Raw genomic sequence first — 20716 nt, 5'->3', positions numbered from 1 at the left:
TACCAATTGAAACATCAATACATCATGATAAAAAATTTTAGTACACATGCTTAAAATCATCCTTAAAATTAATTTAATTAAATAGCACAACATCACCAAAAATTCACTTACCATTTTTTTCCAACACAAATTCAATTTTTTGCACATTTAATACCAATCTTACAAAATCAACCATTCATCCATAATTAATTAATTTTAATCATTAATTTAAGGTACTAATTAAATATAATTGAGGGTCAATTTACCAAATCACCCATAGAAACACTCACCACACAATTTTATTCTATCACAACAAGTGATCAACTAGGCAATTTCTAGCTTCAATTCAATTTATCTCGGTCATTTTCAAGATTCGGAGCTTCAACAAGGGTAAAGTAGACGTTACCAACTTTCCAAAACTATATGAAACTCGAATTTTAATTAACTATGCTAATCAAAATCATTTTACAAAGATACCTTACCGGGTTTGTAACATCAAGTCGAAAACTAGATTCCTCACAAAATCGACCTCTCCAGCCCTCCTAATCACTTCCAAACATCAATACTAGACCAAATACACACATATTAAGCATCAATTTCACATTTAAATCAATTTCACAAAAATCTGGAAAATTAATTCAAGAAGATGATGAAATTCAGATTTTTTTCAAATTACCTCACAGATCATGTTTAATCTTGATAAATAAGACCAAAAATCTTTTAATAGATCCATTTTGAGTTGGAACATCCTTTGATTTGTGGATTTCCTCTCAAAATTCAAGATCCACCATTAAAGCACCTTAAGCTTTTGAAAAAGATGACATTGATAAAAAAATCCTTTAATTAACTCTCAAATCATGTAAAAATGTTTCTAATCCTCGTAAAAATAAGTTTAGGATTGAAGATTACCTTTGATTCGCTCTAAATTCGTTGATTGAAAATATCGATTTAAGAAGCTTGAGAAATTTTAGAATATTTTTTGCTACTTTTGGAAATAATTTCAGGTGAATTGAGAGATCTTTAAAACCATGCAAAGAAAACGAAATTTATAGCTCTCTAATCTGATGTAAATGAAGTGAAAAGTAGGCTAGATGCATTATTTTTAAAGCTAAAACAACCCACCATAGTTTAGAAATTGGGGAATTTGCCTAATGGCCACTCCTATATTTCCATTGTTTTACCATTTAATAATTTCCCTCCAAAATTCCAAATTTTAAGGTTTATTTGCCAAATAAATACTCTAATTTTTTCCTTGTTTTACAATTAAATCCAATTTAATTAATAATTAAATTTAGCTCAAATTAACCCTAAAAAATTATTTTAAAGTTCTTTTTCAACCCAAATTAATTATTTTCACTAATAATTATTTAATTACTTTAAAATTAATTTTCCAAAATATTTTTATTTTTCCGATTATTGTTTAATCAATTTTAGATGAAATTAACCTCCTAAATTAAATTAAAATTACTAGAAACCCCATAAATTCCTAATTTCACACTCAAAACTCAAAAAATATACCTAAAACTACTAAACCCAATTTAGGGATATTACATTAGTCGTAAAAGAAACCAAGAAAGGAAAATTGATACATGGAACGAGTTGAAACGAGTGATGTGAAAGCGTTTTGTTCCTCCTCATTACTATAGAGAGGGCAAAACGAAACTTTGACGCCTTGTTCAAGGCAGCCGATCAGTTGATGAGTACTTCAAGGAGATGGAAATGCTCATACAACGAGCAAATGTTGATGAGGATGATGAAACCACTATGTTACATTTTGTTGATGGTTTGAACAAGCCTATAGCCAACACCTTGCGATTACAGACTTATATAGAACTCGATGAAACAGTTCACAAGGCCAATGAGATTGAACAACAGTTGAAGGAACAAGGTCCTCTTTCGTTCACCACTTTACAGTATTATAAAGTTAACAATTCTAATTCTACCTTTAAGAATTCAAAACTACCTTTTACTGCTAATAAGTTCTCTACAAGTGGTGATACTAAGAAACTGGATTGGAAAAGTGGGGCTTCTACGAAAATGCAAGTATCTTCTAAGCAACCTAATTCAAGTGGTTCCAACATGAAGAGAACTCGTGAGATTGGGTGCTTCAAATGTAAAAGGCATAGACATTACAGTAGAGATTGCCTTAACATAAGGTTTCTCCTCATCAAACAAAATGGTGAATATACTTCTGATTTTGATAATTTGGACATGAAAGAGTTTATGGAGAATGTGACCCATGAAGGTGACATCTGTGAGGAGGAGGAGATAGAACCAACAAATGAGGAGGAGGATTTTAATGACTTCTATTGCCTAGTGGTGCAACACACTCTCAATATCCATATGAGGGAAAATTTTGACAATTAAAGGACTAATATCTTCCATTCATGGTGCTTAATTGATGGTCACTAAACTAACTATAATTACGACAAAGGCAAGTGCACCTATCAAACAATAATATAACTATAGTGAGTAGGGAATATTGTATCCACAAGGACTAAAAGTACTAGTAGTCACCGTTTTTCTATTATTTAGCTGATAAATTGGGATGATTGTTTTTAATCTAAAATTACTAAACTAATTTATCTAAGAATGCAATAGGAAAATAATCGAATAATGGTCAAAGAGATAGATAATACCCAGGAAAGAATCCACCTAGACTTCACCTATTATTATGAATTTGAATTAAACGATTTATTCACTTGTGCCTTGATCCGTAGAAATCCCTAAATTATGTTAATATCTCTTTCGAGAGTAAGAACAACTAACTCTAGGTTGATTAATTGAAATCTCTTTCTAATTAAAACCCCTATTGTCACATTAACTTGATTTATGGATTCCCCTATTAGAGTTGACTCTAATCCGATAGATTTATGTCGTCCTATTTCTAGGATTGCATGCAGCTCCACTCAGTTATGCTAGATCTACTCTTAAACAGGGACTTTTGCTCCACTGAAATAAGCACATTAAACATGAATTAATATCCCAAAAATATTAAAACACAAAATAAGCATACATAATTGAGAACAAGAAACAAGTATTTATCGAGTAAAAATAGAAATTAAATAATAAGGTTCATCATAGGTTTCATCCTCCCTAGGTATCTAGGGAATTTAGTTCATAATCCTGAATAGAAACATCTCAAAGTTACGATAACCATAAGACATAAAGAAACTCAATAAAACTTTGAAAGAAATTAAATGGAGATCTTCGATCTTGAGGGAGATTCGCTTCTGAGTTGATTCTGATATCATTCTTCAAGTATTTTCCTCGACCTTCTCTGAGTGCCCCCTTAGGTCTTCTTCTAATTGGTATTTATAGACTTTAGAATGCTCAGAAAGCCTAAAAATTGGGTTTTTCTGCGTATCTGGGAAGCAGGGTGCGATATCGACACGGGCTAGCACATGGGCGTGTGGCCAGCCCATGTAGAAATGCCCAGGCCATGTGGATCCTAGAAATAGCTCTATATGTCCGATTTTGGCTCATTTTTCACTCCATTCGCTCCCAAATGCTCTCCTAAGTATAGAAACATGAATTTAAAGGATTAAGAGCATCAAATTCACTAATTTACTTGATTAATCATCCAAAAACGCATTAAGAATATGATTAAAATATGTTACTTTTATAGCTTATCAAATATCCCCACACTTAAGCGTTTGCTTGTCCTCATGCAAAATCCTCAACTCACAATTAAAATTAATCTCTCTCAACTGATAATTCTCATCAATAAAGTTTTGACATAATTCACAAATGATCATACATTGATAATTCACCTAAAAGAACACTAAAGTCTCAAACAATCCAAGCTAGGATTTTTAAATACGAAAACATAAGTGTCTCCCCTTATTTAAGTAGTTACCTTTAATTCAAAATTTATAAGAATCGACATCCTCACTAAAGATTCACTTAAATCACTCAAAGTGTTTAAGGTTCAAGAATAAGCACTTAATAGTCAAACATGAAAAGTCATTACCATAGGCTTGTATGGAAATCAAATCTCTACAACTATAAAATGATATGATACACAAATCAAAAGGTCTTTAAGAGGTTGTAATGGGGCTTAGGTTAAGGGTATGGAGGAAGGCCGAAAAATATTGTTAAAATCGAGATCGAATTGATAAATTACCAAACTAAAAAATCATAAATGCTGAATTAAAAACAAGTGCATAAATCAAGAACTATTCAAGAATAGGAAAACAAACTTCTTCTCAAAATATGAATTTAACTATTCAAGCTCAATTATAGAACTAAAACAATAATCAATATATATGTTTTATTTTTTTATTTTTATTTTCTTCTTTTTTCCAATAAGAAATAATTCAGCAAATTAAACAAGGAGCATAGTTAGGTAACTAACCAAATCAAATCTCGACAAAAAAGGAGTTAATAAAATGGGAAAAATTCTCAACGAACAAAAAAAAGAGTTATGAGTTAACATTAATGGGTAAATTAAGAAACGGTGTGTTAGGCTCAACGGGGTTCACTAAGGGTTAATTAAAAAGATAGACTTTTTATGGGATAAGTGGGTTAAAACCTAAGTGCCTTTATCATCTCAGTATATCACATCAAATGTGTGGTCTCGACATGTAAAATAAACCCAAGTTCTAGAATAACAAATCAAATTGACTTATTTAAAATCAATAATAAAATGAGCAAGAAAAATGTATGCTTTAAAGGCTCAAAATCTCACAAAAAATCATGGTTTTTGATGTCAATCTTGCAAATCTCAAACTTCAAGATAATAGTTCAATTTGGAGAAACAACCTAAAAATTTTAATTTCTGAAAAATAGCTTATCATGCTTGATTCTCTCATGTCTTCAAGTTTAAATCAACCAATACACAATTATCGGTAAATTAATCTAAAACACATCAACAAAAATTCCAAATTGACAAAAATTCATTCTAATGGAATTTTGAGAAAATTACTAGAATACAAACATATATAATCACAGTATAAACATAATATCATAAGAAAGGGAGAAAACTGAAACTGCCCTGAATATTGGATGAAATTGCCAGAATGGTGAAAAGTGGAATTGTAGAAAAATCTAGATGTAGTGCATGATTTTGAGCAAACTAATAAGAAAATAAACACAAATAGTGAAGAAGATTAATGGATTATAACTCGAGTAGAAACAACCATAAAAATATAGTTCAAAATATAATAATTAAAAGAAAAACAAGAAAATAAAAATAAAACAAAACAAGTAAAAAGAGAAATAAACATAAAATTAAATAAAATTAAAAAGAAAACAAATAAAATTAATGATCCTCATCGTCGGAGGCATAGTAGGGTGAGTCACCGGTGCCGAAGAAGAGATGTGAAAGTGCTGACAAATTTCCTGCAGTGTCACGTCAATACTATCGAACCTCTAAAAGCAATGCTGCTCGAAGCGAGTGAACCGCTCAGAGAGGTTCTCTAATATAGCAGCAAAAGAAACAGGATGGTTATGCTCGATATTCCCTGTGGGGACATCTGACCAGCAAGTGTAAGCGTAGAGGACTACTCTGGTGTGTCGAAGAGACCGAAGTGTCAAGCTAGTCGAGTCACATAAATGCCTAAACAGATAGGACCCTTCCTATTGCGGTTTGTCTGATGGCAGAAAGTAAGGGCGATGAAGTAAGCTAAATAAAAAATATGCCCAGTGGTCATGCTCCATAAAAAATATGCATCAGTAGTACTGACGACTCTGGTGCTCTATCTCCTACTGGTCAAAGTATGAGCTAAAAGGGCATAAATGTACCATAAAGCCGGAGGGAAAGAAGTCGCCTTCGAGCGACTCGCGCCATAAGGTGTCGTACTCGTTGTAAGATCTACCCAACAACTAGATGGCGAGTAGTGGATGTGCCGATGTAGGCGGAAGAAGTTCTCGACACTCATACACTCCTCAGTGTATAGTCCCAAAGCAGTGCCAAACTCAGGGACACTCATATGGCGCACCAGGCCACCGAGTCGGAAAGTGATGGTGCTCGACCCGTCATGAGTCGTCATGACATGTTGTAGAGTAAATGTCGAGCAGAACTCTAAAGTCAGCTCTATACATGTGGACTCAGTGATAGAGAAAAATCGGTCTCACAGGGCTGTAGTAATAAAGGCTCGAACATGATCAACTAACTGGACTTGCTCAAAAGCAGCCCAATCAATACATCGGCCTAAGCCAAGTGGTTGCAGTCGAAGTAGCTGAAATAAGTCCTTCTGGGGACCCGCTGAAAATCGAATATAGGGGTGGCAGGCCTTGGCGGAGGCGCTCGAGGAGGAGGTTACGCTAATGGTCTTTCGCTTTTTCGAAATGGGAACGACGACCTTGGACTTGCTATGAGTGTTTGTCATGGTGTGCCTGAAAAAGAAAATAATTCATCAATAAATAAAACATTACCAAATATGCAAACAAAGGCGAAGAAGGTAGAATCCAAGTAATCCAAATAGCAAATTACTCCTAAAACAGTGTATACGAATACCCAAGCATGCAAAAACCATATAGTGAAGCTATTAAGAATAAAAGTGATGAAAACAATAAAGAATAATAAATGAAATAATGAAATCGAACTAAAAGACATGACATACTCGAAAATAAGAATAATAACAAGAGTAATTAATAAGAATAAAAGAATAATAAAATATATAGTAACCTAAATAGACCGACCATATTAGAAATAAAAGCAATAACAAATATTATAACACAAATTTAATGGAGCAAAGAAGAAAAACATAAGCAAACTATAAAAATAAAAATACGAAATAAACTAAATAGTTAACACAAAAAGAAGCAGAATAATAAAATAAAATAAACTAAGAAAGAAACTAAAGAAAATAATAACTATAATAAGAATAAATAGAAAATAAAAAATAAAAAAACAAAAAATATTAACAAGAATAATAAAGTAAAATGAAATAAAATAAAAGTAAAGAACTAAAAATGGGAAAATAAAGAGGATCGATAGTGGGTGGTGGCGGGATGACGCGGAGTTGCGCATGGTGAGTCAGCGCAAGGGGCAGAGTGGTGGTGCGTTCGGGGTGGAGAGGGACGTATGGTTGGGGATATGGGTGAGGGGACACACTGGTAGCGTGGAAAGAATGGGGTCAAGGTTGCGGCTTTGTGGGAGGCTGAGAAAAGGGGATGCGATGGGGACAAGGAGGGTGTGGTGGGTGGGTGTGTGGGAAAGAATGGGAGCGGCGGTGGGAGTATGGGGTCGAGCTTGGAGAAGAGAGAAGTGAGGGGGAATCAAGTAGGAGGAGGTGAAAGAGGGGGCGACGATGATAGTCGGAGTGTGGAGGGTAGGGGAGTAGCGGCGGCTAAGGTTGGTGGGGAAGTTGGGGAAGAAGACAAAGCAAAGCTAAAAAAAGGGGGCTAGGGTTTTTAAGGGTGACACGATCGTGTAATGGCCCGTGTTGGGCCACACGACCGTCTCACATGCTCGAATGGTTCTCCTTAGCTTGTTTGTGTTTAAAAGTACCAACCCAATCTTCACACAATTTTGGACACGCCCGTGTAGCTTGGTCGTGTCTTGCACATGGTCGTGTGTCTAGTGTAGGATCGCCGGCACCCCTATGGTGCAACGAAAAAAAATAAAATCCGACGATCCTAACCAAGGATCCATGTGTGAGGAACGAATCGGGGTGATAAAGGTTACAAAATTACCGGATGTTTATTCTGAGTAGACAACAACGTCTCAACAACGTGTAGTCAGATCTACAGTCGAACCAAGCCGCAATCTATCGAGATCCCGACCTCTACGTGATCCACCCAGTTGACTACGAACGGAAGAAATCCCCAAAATAGTTTTGAGAGTGATTTTTCTTTGACGGCTGCTAGACCCAAAACAAAGAAAAACGGGATTCTTATATATCTTTTATTTTAGGGTTTTTTTTAGAATTAAATAAATATAATAATATTTTAAACCGAAAATTATAGTTACATTAATTATAATATAATTTCGGTAAACCATATATTTATTTTAATTCATATGCTAACCAAATTCATGTCATCATTATGCGTACAACAACCTTGTACATAATGTGTTGGAAATTTGATTACCGAATTAAATTAATTTTATAATTAATTTAATGAAGCGACCCCAAAAAACAATACCAACTATGGTTTATTCTGTTCATTTCAACTATAGGGTGTGACCCTGTAGGTTCCTGTAATGTTAGCAGTAATACTAGAACGATTCCAATGTTACAAACAATGAGTGGCATCTAGCAATGCATCATTGCTACCTAAGTCACAAGAGATTATGATTCGACATAACCTTTTTATGATTAACTTTTTATGCAATAATCCTTAAGTCCTTTATCTCTGGATTGGACACAAGTCATGAAATAGTCACACTTGCATAGTCCGTTCCATGTTCCTTGATATCTTAAGCAGACTACGATATACAAATAAGTATGACATCTCATATCAACTTATTTGAGCATGGCCATGCATTTCTAGTCTCACTTAATCAAGTGGCCTAAGATATTACTCCCATTATGTAGGAGGGACTTATTCTATATCGACCAATCATATCCCTCTACATCGATTGTGGTATATCCAACATCGGCCTTTATAGAACAACCAGTTACGGTGTACATTTGACTGTATCAAAATATACTACTCACGATGTTGGGATTATGATGATCTCAAGTCTGAGGATCATATACATATTAATCACTATGAGTAATGTCGTGACAATTACATAATAATCCAAGAAACATACTCATAATGGGTCAGTCCAATATGTTGTTCTCTAACACACATATTCATGCATCGATTCTGACATTCCATATCAATGACAACTCTTTATCATCAATCAACTACATGTTAGTCTTAATGCATTATCTTTGTCCTATCCAACGATAATACTTGACTAAGGATCTTTTAAGAATAATCATACTATTCTTAGGACATTATAAAACAGTTTATTTATACATACAGAAAAGAAACTGAAATAATAATGGTAACGCCTTATATTAATAAACATGATAAATTAAGTATGTTATTACAACCATCTCATGATTGATCTTTGGGCATACTCTAACAATCTTCCACTAGCACTAAGACCAATCACTTATATATCTAATACCAAGTGACTTAGTGTGACGATCATGCTTCACGTGTCGAGGCTTGGTCAAGGATCAACAATGTTATCATTTGTAGGTACTCAGATATCTCTACATCCCTCGATCGATAATCTCTCGAATAAGATGGTAGCGCCTAAGTATATGTTTGGATCATTGGTGAGATCTAGGTTCTTTAGCTTGTGCAATGGCTCCATTGTTATCACATCGTAATTCTATAGCATCCGATATGCTAGGCACAACCCCTAGTTCAAGAATGAACTTTTGATCCAACCGCTTCTTTTCAGCCTCACCGGTCGCAATATACTCTACCTCTGTTGTAGAATCGCCATCGTACTTTTCTTTGAACTCTTCTAGCTTACAGCACCACCATTAAGGCAAAACACAAAACCTGATTGTGATCGAGAATCGTCCTTATCAGTTTGGAAGCTGGCATCAGTGTAACCTTTTACACTTAACTATTCCTCACCTCCATATATTAGGAAAGTATCCTTAGTTCTTCTCAAGTACTTAAGGATATTCTTGACTGTGGTCCAGTGACCTTCACCGGGATCTACTTGGTATATGCTCGTCATGCTTAAAGCATATGAGACATCTGAACGGGTACATAACATGGCATACATGATAGATCCAATAGCGGAAGCATATGGAATTTTACTCATGCGTTCTCTCTCTTGTGGAGTTGAAGGACATATTTCCTTCGAGAGTGAAATACCATGTCTCATAGGTAGGAATCCTCTCTTAGATTCTTCCATACTGAACCTTTTCAGTACTTTGTCTATGTATGTACTTTGGCTTAGACCTAGTAGTCGTCTTGATCTATCTCTATAGATCTTTACTCCTAAGATGTAAGTGGCTTCGGCCAAGTCCTTCATAGAAAAACAACTTCCTAACCAAGTCTTAATAGATTGCAAGGTAGGTATGTCATTTCCTATGATAAGTATGTCATCCACATACAGTACCAAGAATGTTATCATGCTCTCACTAACTTTCTTGTAAACACATGGCTCATCTTCATTTTTAATAAAGCCAAACTCTTTGATTGCATCATTAAAACGAAGATTCCAACTTCAAGAAGCTTGCTTTAATCCATAAATGGATTTTTGTAGCTTACATACCTTTCCAGCATCCTTTGGATTGACAAAACCTTCAGGTTGTGTCATGTACACATCCTCTTCAAGTTTCCCGTTAAGGAAAGCTGTTTTGACGTCCATTTGCCAGATTTCATAGTCATGAAATGCAGCTATAGCGAGCAAGATCCTGATGGATTTAAACATAGCTACAGGAGAAAAGGTTTCATCATAGTCAACACCATGAACTTTGGCGAAAACCTTTAGCGGCTTGCAAGATCTTGATGGTATGTTTGTACATTACCATCCATGTCGGTTTTCTTTTTGAAAACCCACTTGCACCCTATGGGCTTAACCCCTTCGGGTGGGTCAACCAAAGTCCATACTTGGTTTTCATACATGGAATCCATCTCAGATCTCATGGCTTCAAGCCATTTCTCATAGTCTGGGCTCGTCATCGCTTCTTGATAAGCCCTAGGCTCATTTTGATCTATCAGTAGAACGTCACCATGCGTTGTAACGAGAAATCCATATCTCTCAGGTGCTTGGCATTCTCTTAAAGATCTACGCAGTGGTTGTGTTTCTACAGCAATTACTTGTTCCTCAATCCCTTGTGGAACTTGCTGTTGTTCTATCTCTGGTTCAGTGGTATTTTGTGATTCTCGAACTTCATCAAGTTCAATCTTTTTCCCACTTCCTTTTCTAGAAACAAGTTCTCTCTCTAGGAAGACACCAGTCCGAGCAACAAGTATTTTGTTCTCAGTGGGATTAAAGAAATAATATCCTTTGGTTTCTTTTGGATACCCCACAAAAACACATTTTTCAGATTTGGGCTCAAGCTTAGTAGACGTCTGACGTTTTACATAAGCTTCGCAACCCCAAATTTTCATAAAAGACATACTAGGACGTTTCCCAGTCCACATCTCATACAGTGTCTTTTGAACCGATTTAGATGGAACACGATTTAGTGTGAAAGTAACTGTCTCAAGTGCATGTCCCCAAAAGGAAGTCGGCAAATCAGCATGACTCATCATGGATCGAACCATGTCTAACAAAGTTCAATTTCTTCTTTCAGAAACTCCATTCCATTGAGGAGTACCAGAAGGAGTAAGTTGTGAGATAATCCCACATTGCTTCAAAAGATCATCAAACTCTAAGCTCATATACCCCCACCTCGATCAGATCGAAGCGTCTTAATAGTTTTTCCTAGTTGATTTTGTACTTCATTTTTGAATTCCTTGAACTTTTCAAGGGATTCAGACTTATGGCGCATGAGATAGACATACCCATATCTACTAAAATCATCAGTGAAAGTGATGAAGTAGTGAAATCCTCCTCTAGCCTGTATATTTATTGGCCCACATACATCAGAATGTATTAGGCCCAATAAATCACTAGCTCGTTCACTTTTAACAGTAAAAGGAGACTTAGTCATTTTTCCCAATAAGCAAGATTCACATACTTCAAATTGTTTAAAAACAAATGAATCCAAGAGACCATCTTTATGGAGCTTTGATATGCGTTCCTCACTTTTGTGACCCAAACGACAATGCCATAGATAAGTTTGATTTGAGTCATTTATTTTTGATCTTTTAGTATTTATGTTGTAGATGAGATTCATTTGATCTAAAATATAGAGGCCATTAATCAATTGTGCCGAACCATAGAAAATATTATTGAGATAAAAGGAACAACAATTATTCTTAATAATTATCTCAAAACCAATTTTGTCTAAACAAGAAATTGAAATAATGTTTTTAGTCAAACTGGGCACATAATAACAATCCTCTAAACATAAACCAAGTCCACTCGGCAAAAATAAATTATATGTTCCCACAGCTAATGCAGCAACTTTTGCTCCATTTCCAACTCGTAGGTCCACATCTCCTCTAGCCAAAGTCCTACTCCTTTGCGGTCATTGTATGTAAGTACAAATGTGAGAACCACAACCAGTATCTAATACCCATGAAGTAGTAGTTGATAAATTAATATCAATAACATAAATACCTGAAGCAAACGTTCCGCTTATTTTGGCCTTCTTGACTTTCTCAAGATAGATAGAGCAGTTCCGCTTCCAATGTCCAGTCACACCACAATGAAAACAATTTCCTTCCTTAGCCACCCCTCTTTTAGGTTTCAATGCAGGCTTTACTTTTCCAGGCTTGGGCCTACCTTTGCCTTTGGGCTTTGTCTGAACTTTGGCCTTTCCCTTGCCCTTATTATTACGGACCATCAGTATAGGCTTGGGTCCAACCTTTTTCATGTTGCCTTCAGTAGTTCATAACATACTGAGAAACTGTGGAATAGTCTTATCAATTTCATTCATATTGAAATTGAGGACAAACTGGCTGTATCTATCCGGCAACGATTGCAGAATAACATCAGTGGCCAACTCTTGGCTCAATGGAAACCCAAGCTTAGATAGGCTTTCAATATAGCCAATCATCTTAAGGACATGAGGTCCTACTAGGCTTCCTTCAGCCAGCTTACATTGGAATAGGGCTTTAGAGATATCGAACCTCTCTTGCCGTGCTTGCCCCTGATAAAGTTCTTTCAAGTTCTCAATCATTTCATAAGCAACCATGTCCTCATGTTGCTTCTGAAGCTCAGGACTCATAGTGGCAAGCATAAGACATCCAACGTCTACCATGTAATCGAGATGCTTCTTGTAAGCATCTCTATCAGCCCTCGAGGCATTAGCGGGTGGTTCGTTAGGAACTGGTTGTTCAATGACATATAATTTTTGTTCTTGTTTGAGGACAATCTTCAAGTTACGGAACCAGTCAAGAAAATTTAAACCATTTAACTTGTCCTTCTCAAGGACCGATCGCAATGAGAGTGTATTAGTGTTTCCAGCCATAATATATCTACAACAATAAAATTATGCGTGTGAGAATTTATGAAATTTATATCAATCATTAAAAGGACTTAATTAAATGATGTTCCCACTATTTTATTACAAAACTAATACCCTCATAGATTAGTTTCGGAAAGACTTTCTCGAAAAGTGTTTCAAGTGGGTTAATGATCCATATTTCACCTCCTCTTAAGTCAGTTTTGGCTTTACTCTCAAGATTATGGTTATCTAGGTAAGCAACACTTGCTAATTACATCATATGTAACTCCTAAAGTTTGGTGAACAACTCTTGTTCTAATCATCTTATGATTTATCCAAATAACTTGCCTCTAGGTTTCTAATCCTATTAGAATAACCTAGTTAAGTCATTAACCAATTTTAACCAGCAAATATCACTTGTTTATTCTTCGCGTTTAACTAAGATAAATACTAGTACTTCGCTTTAGCAGAACCTACACAGTATTGATCGAAGCCTTAACGAGGGCAAAATTGGAAGGCTATGTTGACTTAATATTTTAATAGAGGGATTTTATTAAGATCGTTCCTTCTCACCAATTATGGTTTACTGTAGTCCATTTAGCCATTTAATTGATCTCATCAATTAATGTGGTTCATCATTACCAAATTTTAACATGTTTAAAATTTGGCATGCTTTAGACATCCATAGAATCTCATACATGAATTAAGCAATAAACAAATGCAATAATTATAGCCCATAAACTATAAGGTGGTACAACCCAAGCCAATGGAAGAACCAAAAGGAAACCTAAAGGTGTAAGCCGTTCCTCAAGCTATCAGTCCACACTGGTTGGCCCATCTTCCTTCTCGGCTAGCCCACAGCAACTCTTGCAAATTACAATATGTAGAAACTCGTTTTACATACGAGGGAGTAAGATGAGAAGAGAAATACAAGAGAATAGTAGTAAGGCACGACACGCAGGCCGTATTTATAAAATTACAACATTTTATCAAATGGGCTGTCGGGCTATAACTATGCATTTTAAACACCGTGCATGTCAAAATAGCATACATAATTAAACACTTTTTTAAGGTGAATTAAAAAATATCCTTTCAACTTTTATGGCCCACCAAGTTTTATTTATTAAAAACACGATAGGGAACTGCCACGGTGGAAGCAGGGGGGAAGGGGGCGGAGCCCCCGCGGTATGAATCGCATACCCCATTCAAAATGAAACCTCACAATTTGATAACTATTATCAACAGAATCGTGTTTTCGGGATTTTAATCCCTAAGGTTTCATGCCGGAACAACCCTTGTTCCACTAACCAGTTAACTCTTACTGGAAACTGTCAACACCACCGTCGCACCATTATAGACCTATTAACACTTAACAATAATAACATAAAACCGATTAGGCCATAACACCATGATTAACATTTAATCCATTGTCAAAAGGAATGATTATCAGGTTACTCTTAAACGATTTAAACAGTCAAAAATTTAATAAACATCTCATACAATTGCATCACCCAAGTATTTAAACCCGAGTCCGTGTCACACAAGTGGCTTTGATACCACTGTTGGATCGCCGACACCCCTATGGCGCAGCGAAAAAAATAAAATCTGATGATCCTAACCAAGAATCCATGTGTGAAGAACGAATGGGGTGATAAAGGTTACGAAATTACCTGATGTTTATTCTGAGTAGATAGCAACGTCTCAACAACGTGTAGTCAGATCTACAGTCGAACCAAGCCGCAATCTATCGAGACCCCGACCTCTACGTGATCCACCCAGTTGACTACGAACAGAAGAAATCCCCAAAACAGTTTTGAGAGTGATTTTTCTTTGACGGCTGCTAGACCCAAAACAAAGAAAAACGGGATTCTTATATATATATATTTTATTTTAGGGTTTTTTTTAGAATTAAATAAATATAATAATATTTTAAACCAAAAATTATAATTACATTAATTATAATATAATTTCGGCAAACCATATAATTATTTGAATTCATATGCTAACCAAATTCATGTCCTTATTATGCGTACAACAAACTTGTACATAATGTGTTGGAAATTTGATTACCGAATTAAATTAATTCTATAATTAATTTAATTCAAGCGACCCCCAAAAACAATACCAAATATGGTTTATTCCGTTCATTTTAACTATAGGGTGTGACCCTATAGGTTCCTGTAACATTAGCAGTAATACTAGAACGATTCCAATGTTACAAACAATGAGTGACATCTAGCAATGCATCATTGCTACCTAAGTCACAAGAGATTATGATTCGACTTAACATTTTTACGATTAACCTTTTATGCAATAATCCTTAAGTCATTTATCTCTGGATTGGACACAAGTCATGGAATAGTCACACTTGCATAGTCCATTCCATGTTCCTTGATATCTTAAGCAGACTACGATATACAAATAAGTATGACATCTCATATAAACTTATTTGAGCATGGGCATGCATTTCTAGTCTCACTTAATCAAGTGGCCTAAGATATTACTCCCATTATGTAGGAGGGACTTATTCTATATCGACCAATCATATCCCTCTACATCGATTTTGGTATATCCAACATCAGCCTTTATAGAACAACCAGTTACGGTGTATGTTTGACTGTATCAAAATATACTACTCACGATGTTGGGATTATGATGATCTCAAGTCTGAGGATCATATACATATTAATCACTATGAGTAATGTTGTGACAATTACATAATAATCCAAGAAACATACTCATAATGGGTCAGTCCAATATGTTGTTCTCTAACACACATATTCATGCATCGATTCTGACATTCCATATCAACTACATGTTATTCTTAATACATTATCGTTGTCCTATCCAGCAATAATACTTGACTAAGGATCTTTTAAGAATAATCATATTATTCTTAGGACATTATAAAACAGTTTATTTATACGTACAGAAAAGAAACTAAAATAATAATGGTAACGCCTTATATTAATAAACATGATAAATTAAGTATGTTATTACAACCATCTTATGATTGATCTTTGGGCATACTCTAACATCTAGCCCGTGTAACTTTCTGACTTGATTTAAAAATGAAAAAAATTAGCTCCAGGTTTCATACGGACTGGACACATAGGTGTGTCCTAGGCCGTATAGACTATTTCAAGCCGTGTTAACCTTAATTTTTAAAAAAATTAATTCCCAAGATCCACACGACCAAGGACACGCCCATGTGTCCAGGCTGTGTGAGGCACATGGCCATGTCACCAGGCCGTGTAACTCACTATCGAACCCCTTTTAGTGCACACAGCCTGGGACAAGCTCGTGTGGGTCAAAAAATATTTTGAAAATTAATTAATTTAAAAATAACATGAAATAAAATTAAGAAAATTAGCAGTGTTAGCACTCGGGTTGCCTCTCGGGAAACGTTTATTTAAAGTTTAAGTTCGACTTACATTGTATTCTTACATTCACGGTGGTTCACGGAGTTGAAACTCCTCTTTCTCGTTATCAACTCTATTATCAAAATAAGGTTTAAGTCGAGTACTATTTACCTTAAATGTGCCGAATTTAGAATGAGTTACATCGACGTACCGTATCGAAAGACATTCATTACCGTAAACAGATTTGATCCGTTTGCATCAAACTCTAAAGTGGCAATTCGAGGATCCGTTTTATCTAGCAATATCTTGTCTCCAACCTTAAATTGGTTTGTTCCATCCAGATGCTTATAATAGCGTCACTTTGACTCTTCATCGTGTTTTCTTAGTTTCTCCTCGACATGTGTCCGCCATTCATCTAGTTTATCGACCTGTAACATTCATTCTTCATGAGTAATTCTATTTCTGTGGCATGGATTGGAACATGACTCCGTTACATTTTTTCAAGGGATTTCCTGCAAAGAAGGTTGAGCCACATGGTTACTCATATTAACAGAACTTGTAAAATCATCTTAATCACTAGATGTTTTAATAGAATCACGAGCTTGGAGAGTAATCGTTTCATCACCTACACAAGGTATTAATTCACCCGTGCCAACATTAATAATAGTTCTAGCAGTTGCTGAAAAGAGTCGTCCTAAAATTAAAAGTACTTCACTACCCTCATCCATGTCTAAAACAATAAAATAAACTGGGAATATGAATTTATCAATTTTTACAAGAACATATTCAATAATACCTTTAGGAAATCTAATGGTTCTATCTGCTAATTGAATACTCATCCTAGTTTGTTTGGGTTTCCCAAGACCTAATTGCTTAAACATTTTATAGGGCATGACATTAATACTAGCCCTAAATCAGCCAAAGCATTATTAATATTCAAATTATCAATTAAAAAAAGATTGGTAAAACTTCCTGGATCTTTCAATTTTTTGGGTAATTTTTTTTGCAAAATGGCTGAGCAAACTGCATTTAGCTCCACATGCGACGAATCATCTAACTTCCTTTTGTTTGCCAAAAGCTCTTTTAAAAGTTTAACGGAATTGAGCATATGTGAAAGAGCTTCAATAAATGGTAAGTTAATATGTAATTTTTTTTAAAGTTTAAGAAATTTATCAAATTGTTCATTTGTGTGGTCTTTTTTCGTTTTGTTAGGATATGAACCAACTGGTTTTTGCTCATTCTGGCTTACCTCAACCTTACCGTTACTTACCATAATTTCTTGCCTCAGTTCTGGTTCAGATTCAACTAACCCTTCTTCATCCCAAACAATAATTGTATGAAGTTTCTCCCTAGGGTTAGTTTCGGTATTGCTGGGAAAACTACCTTGTGGTCTTTTCGAAAACAATTTAGCAAGTTGACCGATTTGATTCTCGAGTCCTTAAATTGATGCTTGCTAATTTTTAAGTGCTACTTCAATGTTTTGAAAGCGGGTTTCTGACACTGAGATAAGCTTCGTCAACATCTCCTCGAGATTCAATTTTTTCTCTTACGAGTAAGGTTGTTGTTGGAAGCCTAGAGAGGGTTGTACTCTCTGATTTCCTTGACCACCCCAAGAGAAATTGGGATGATTCCTTGAACCTGCATTATAGGTATTATTATAAGGGTTATTTTGAGGCATAGAAGTATTACCTATATAATTGATTTGTTTGTTCTCTGTGCTAGGACTGTAGGGTAAACATTCTAGATTGTTTATTCTTTCTCCATTCGTATCGCATTGCAGCACCGGATGTACTTGTATAAAAACTTATAAACCATCAATTTTCTTATTCAGTAGTTCTACCTGATTCGATAACATGGTGACCGCATCTAATTTAAAAACACTGGCTGCTTTCATCAGCTTTGTCCTCATAACTTGCCACTGATAATTATTCAATGCAATCTCCTCTATAAACTCATAAACTGCTTTGGGTGTTTTATTGTTAAGTGTACCACCGGCTGTTGCATCAATCAACTACCTAGTTGAGGGATTCAAACCGTTGTAGAAGGTTTGAACCTGTAGACATAGAGGAAACCCATGGTGAGGTCACCATCTCAATAGGTCCTTATACCTCTCCCATGCATCATATAGGGTCTATAAGTCGATCTGAACGAAGGAAGAGATATCATTTCTTAACTTGGTTGTCTTAACCAGTGGGAAGTACTTCAGTAGGAATTTCTTGGTCATTTGATCCCATGTAGTGATAGAGCCTCATGGTAAAGAATTCAACCACTGTTTAGCTTTGCATCTCAATGAGAAAGGAAATAATCGTAGGCGAATGACGTCGTCAGAAATTCCATTTATCTTGAAAGTATCACAAACTTCCAGAAAATTAGCCAAATGAATATTTGGATCTTCGTCTTGCAAACCATCGAACTGAACAAATTGTTGTACCATCTGAATATTATTCGACTTCAGTTTGAAATTATTCGCAGCAATAGTAGGTCTCACAATACTCGATTCAGCCCCAGTTAGAGTGGGTTTAGCATAATCGTACATAGTACGAAGAACAGGATCTAGATTTGTAGCAACTGTAGGAGATAGCTGATTATTCTGATTATCACCCATCTCCTCAGTAATAATAATAACATCCTCTTACTTGTCTATTATACTCTGTCGACTCTACCTTGCTTCTATACGATTTCTGCGAGCTGTACTTTCAATCTCACTCTCAAATAATAATGGTCCCGATGGGTTTCTTCTAGTCATAAACTAAAGGAACCTGCCAGAAGCAACAAAAAAATTAGAAAATAAAAATTAAACTAAAAAATAAAAATAAAAATAAAAATGGCTAAATTAATAAAAATTGAGTGTTCCTAATATTTTAGTCCCTGGCAACGATGCCAAAAACTTGATGGTCACTAAACTAACTATAATTACGACAAAGGCAAGCTCACCTATCAAATAGTAGTATAGCTATAGTGAGTAGAGAATATCGTATCCATAAGGACTAAAAGTACTAGTAATTACCATTTTTCAATTATTTAGCCGATAAATTGGGATGATTGTTTTTAATCTAAAATTACTAAACTAATTTTCAAAATTACTAAACTAATTTATCTAAGAACGCAATAGAGAATGAAATAGGAAAATAATCGAACAATGGTCACAAAAATAGACAATACCTAGGAAAGAATCCACCTAGACTTCACCTATTCTTATGAATTTGAATTAAACGATTTATTCACTTGTGTCTTGATCCGTAGAAATCCCTAAATCATGTTAATATATCTTTCGAGAGTAAGAATAACTGAGTCTAGGTTGATTAATTGAAATCCTTTTCTAATTAAAACCCCTATTGTCGCATTAACTTGATCTATTATATTTGACTTTAATCCGGTAGATTTATGTCGTCCTATTTCTAAGATTGTATGCAACTCCACTCAGTTATGCTAGATCTACTCTTAAACAGGGACTTTTGCTCCACTGAAATAAGCACATTAAACATGAATTAATATCCCAAAAATATTAAAACACAAAATAAGCATACATAATTGAGAACAAGAAACAAGTATTTATCGAGTAAAAACAGAAATTAAATAATAAGGTTCATCATAGGTTTCATCCTCCCTAGGTATCTAGGTAATTTAGTTCATAATCCTGAATAGAAACATCTCAAAGTTAGGATAACCACAAGACATAAAGAAACTCAATTAAACTTCGAAAGAAATTAAATGGAGATCTTCTATCTTGAGGGAGATCTGCTTCTGAGTTGATTCCTACGGCATTCTTCGAGTATTTTCCTCGATCTTCCTTGAGTGTCCCCTTAGGTATTCTTCTAATTGGTATTTATAGACTTTAGAATGCTCAAAAAGCCTAAAAATTAGGTTTTTTCGCGTATCTGGGAAGTAGGGTGCGATATCGACACGGACTGGCACATGGGCATGTAGTCAGCCCGTGTGGAAATGCCTAGGCCATGTGGATCTTGGAAACAACTCTATATGTCCGATTTTTGCTCATTTCACTCCCAAATACTCTCCTAAGTATAGAAACATGAATTTAAAGGATTAGGAGCATCAAATTCACTAATTTACATAATTAATCATCCTAAAATGCATCAAGAATGGGATTAAAATATGTTACTTTTACAACTTATCATTAATTAAAGGTTAATTATGTTCGCTTATTGTGGATAGTGGGAGTTGTGCTATTGTAGTAAGTAGTTATCTTGTGGACTCCTTACAATCACCTTGTTCAAAATACTCTAAGCCATACCACCTTCAATAGCTTAACGAGTGTTCTGAAGTGCAAGTCACAAAGTAGTCATTGGTTACCTTTAAGCTTGGGAATTATGAGGATGAGGTACGGTAAGATGTGGTACCCATGCATGTCGCCCATTTACTTCTTGGAAGGCCGTGAAAATTTGA

At 35.2% G+C, this 20716-nt stretch overlaps 1 non-coding gene across 1 annotated transcript; it reads left to right on the top strand.

Moving 5' to 3' along the window:
- Window positions 1–18381: 18381 nt before the first annotated feature.
- On the top strand, window positions 18382–18488 carry LOC128034297 (small nucleolar RNA R71). Its single transcript, XR_008190427.1, has one exon. It is a non-coding gene; the product is annotated as a small nucleolar RNA R71 (small nucleolar RNA).
- Window positions 18489–20716: the final 2228 nt, after the last annotated feature.

Source organism: Gossypium raimondii, chromosome 10, assembly GCF_025698545.1.
Source record: "Gossypium raimondii isolate GPD5lz chromosome 10, ASM2569854v1, whole genome shotgun sequence".
Taxonomy (NCBI): Eukaryota; Viridiplantae; Streptophyta; class Magnoliopsida; order Malvales; family Malvaceae; genus Gossypium; species Gossypium raimondii.
Note: the sequence above shows the minus strand (reverse complement) of the source record. Positions and strands in the feature narration are given on the sequence as shown.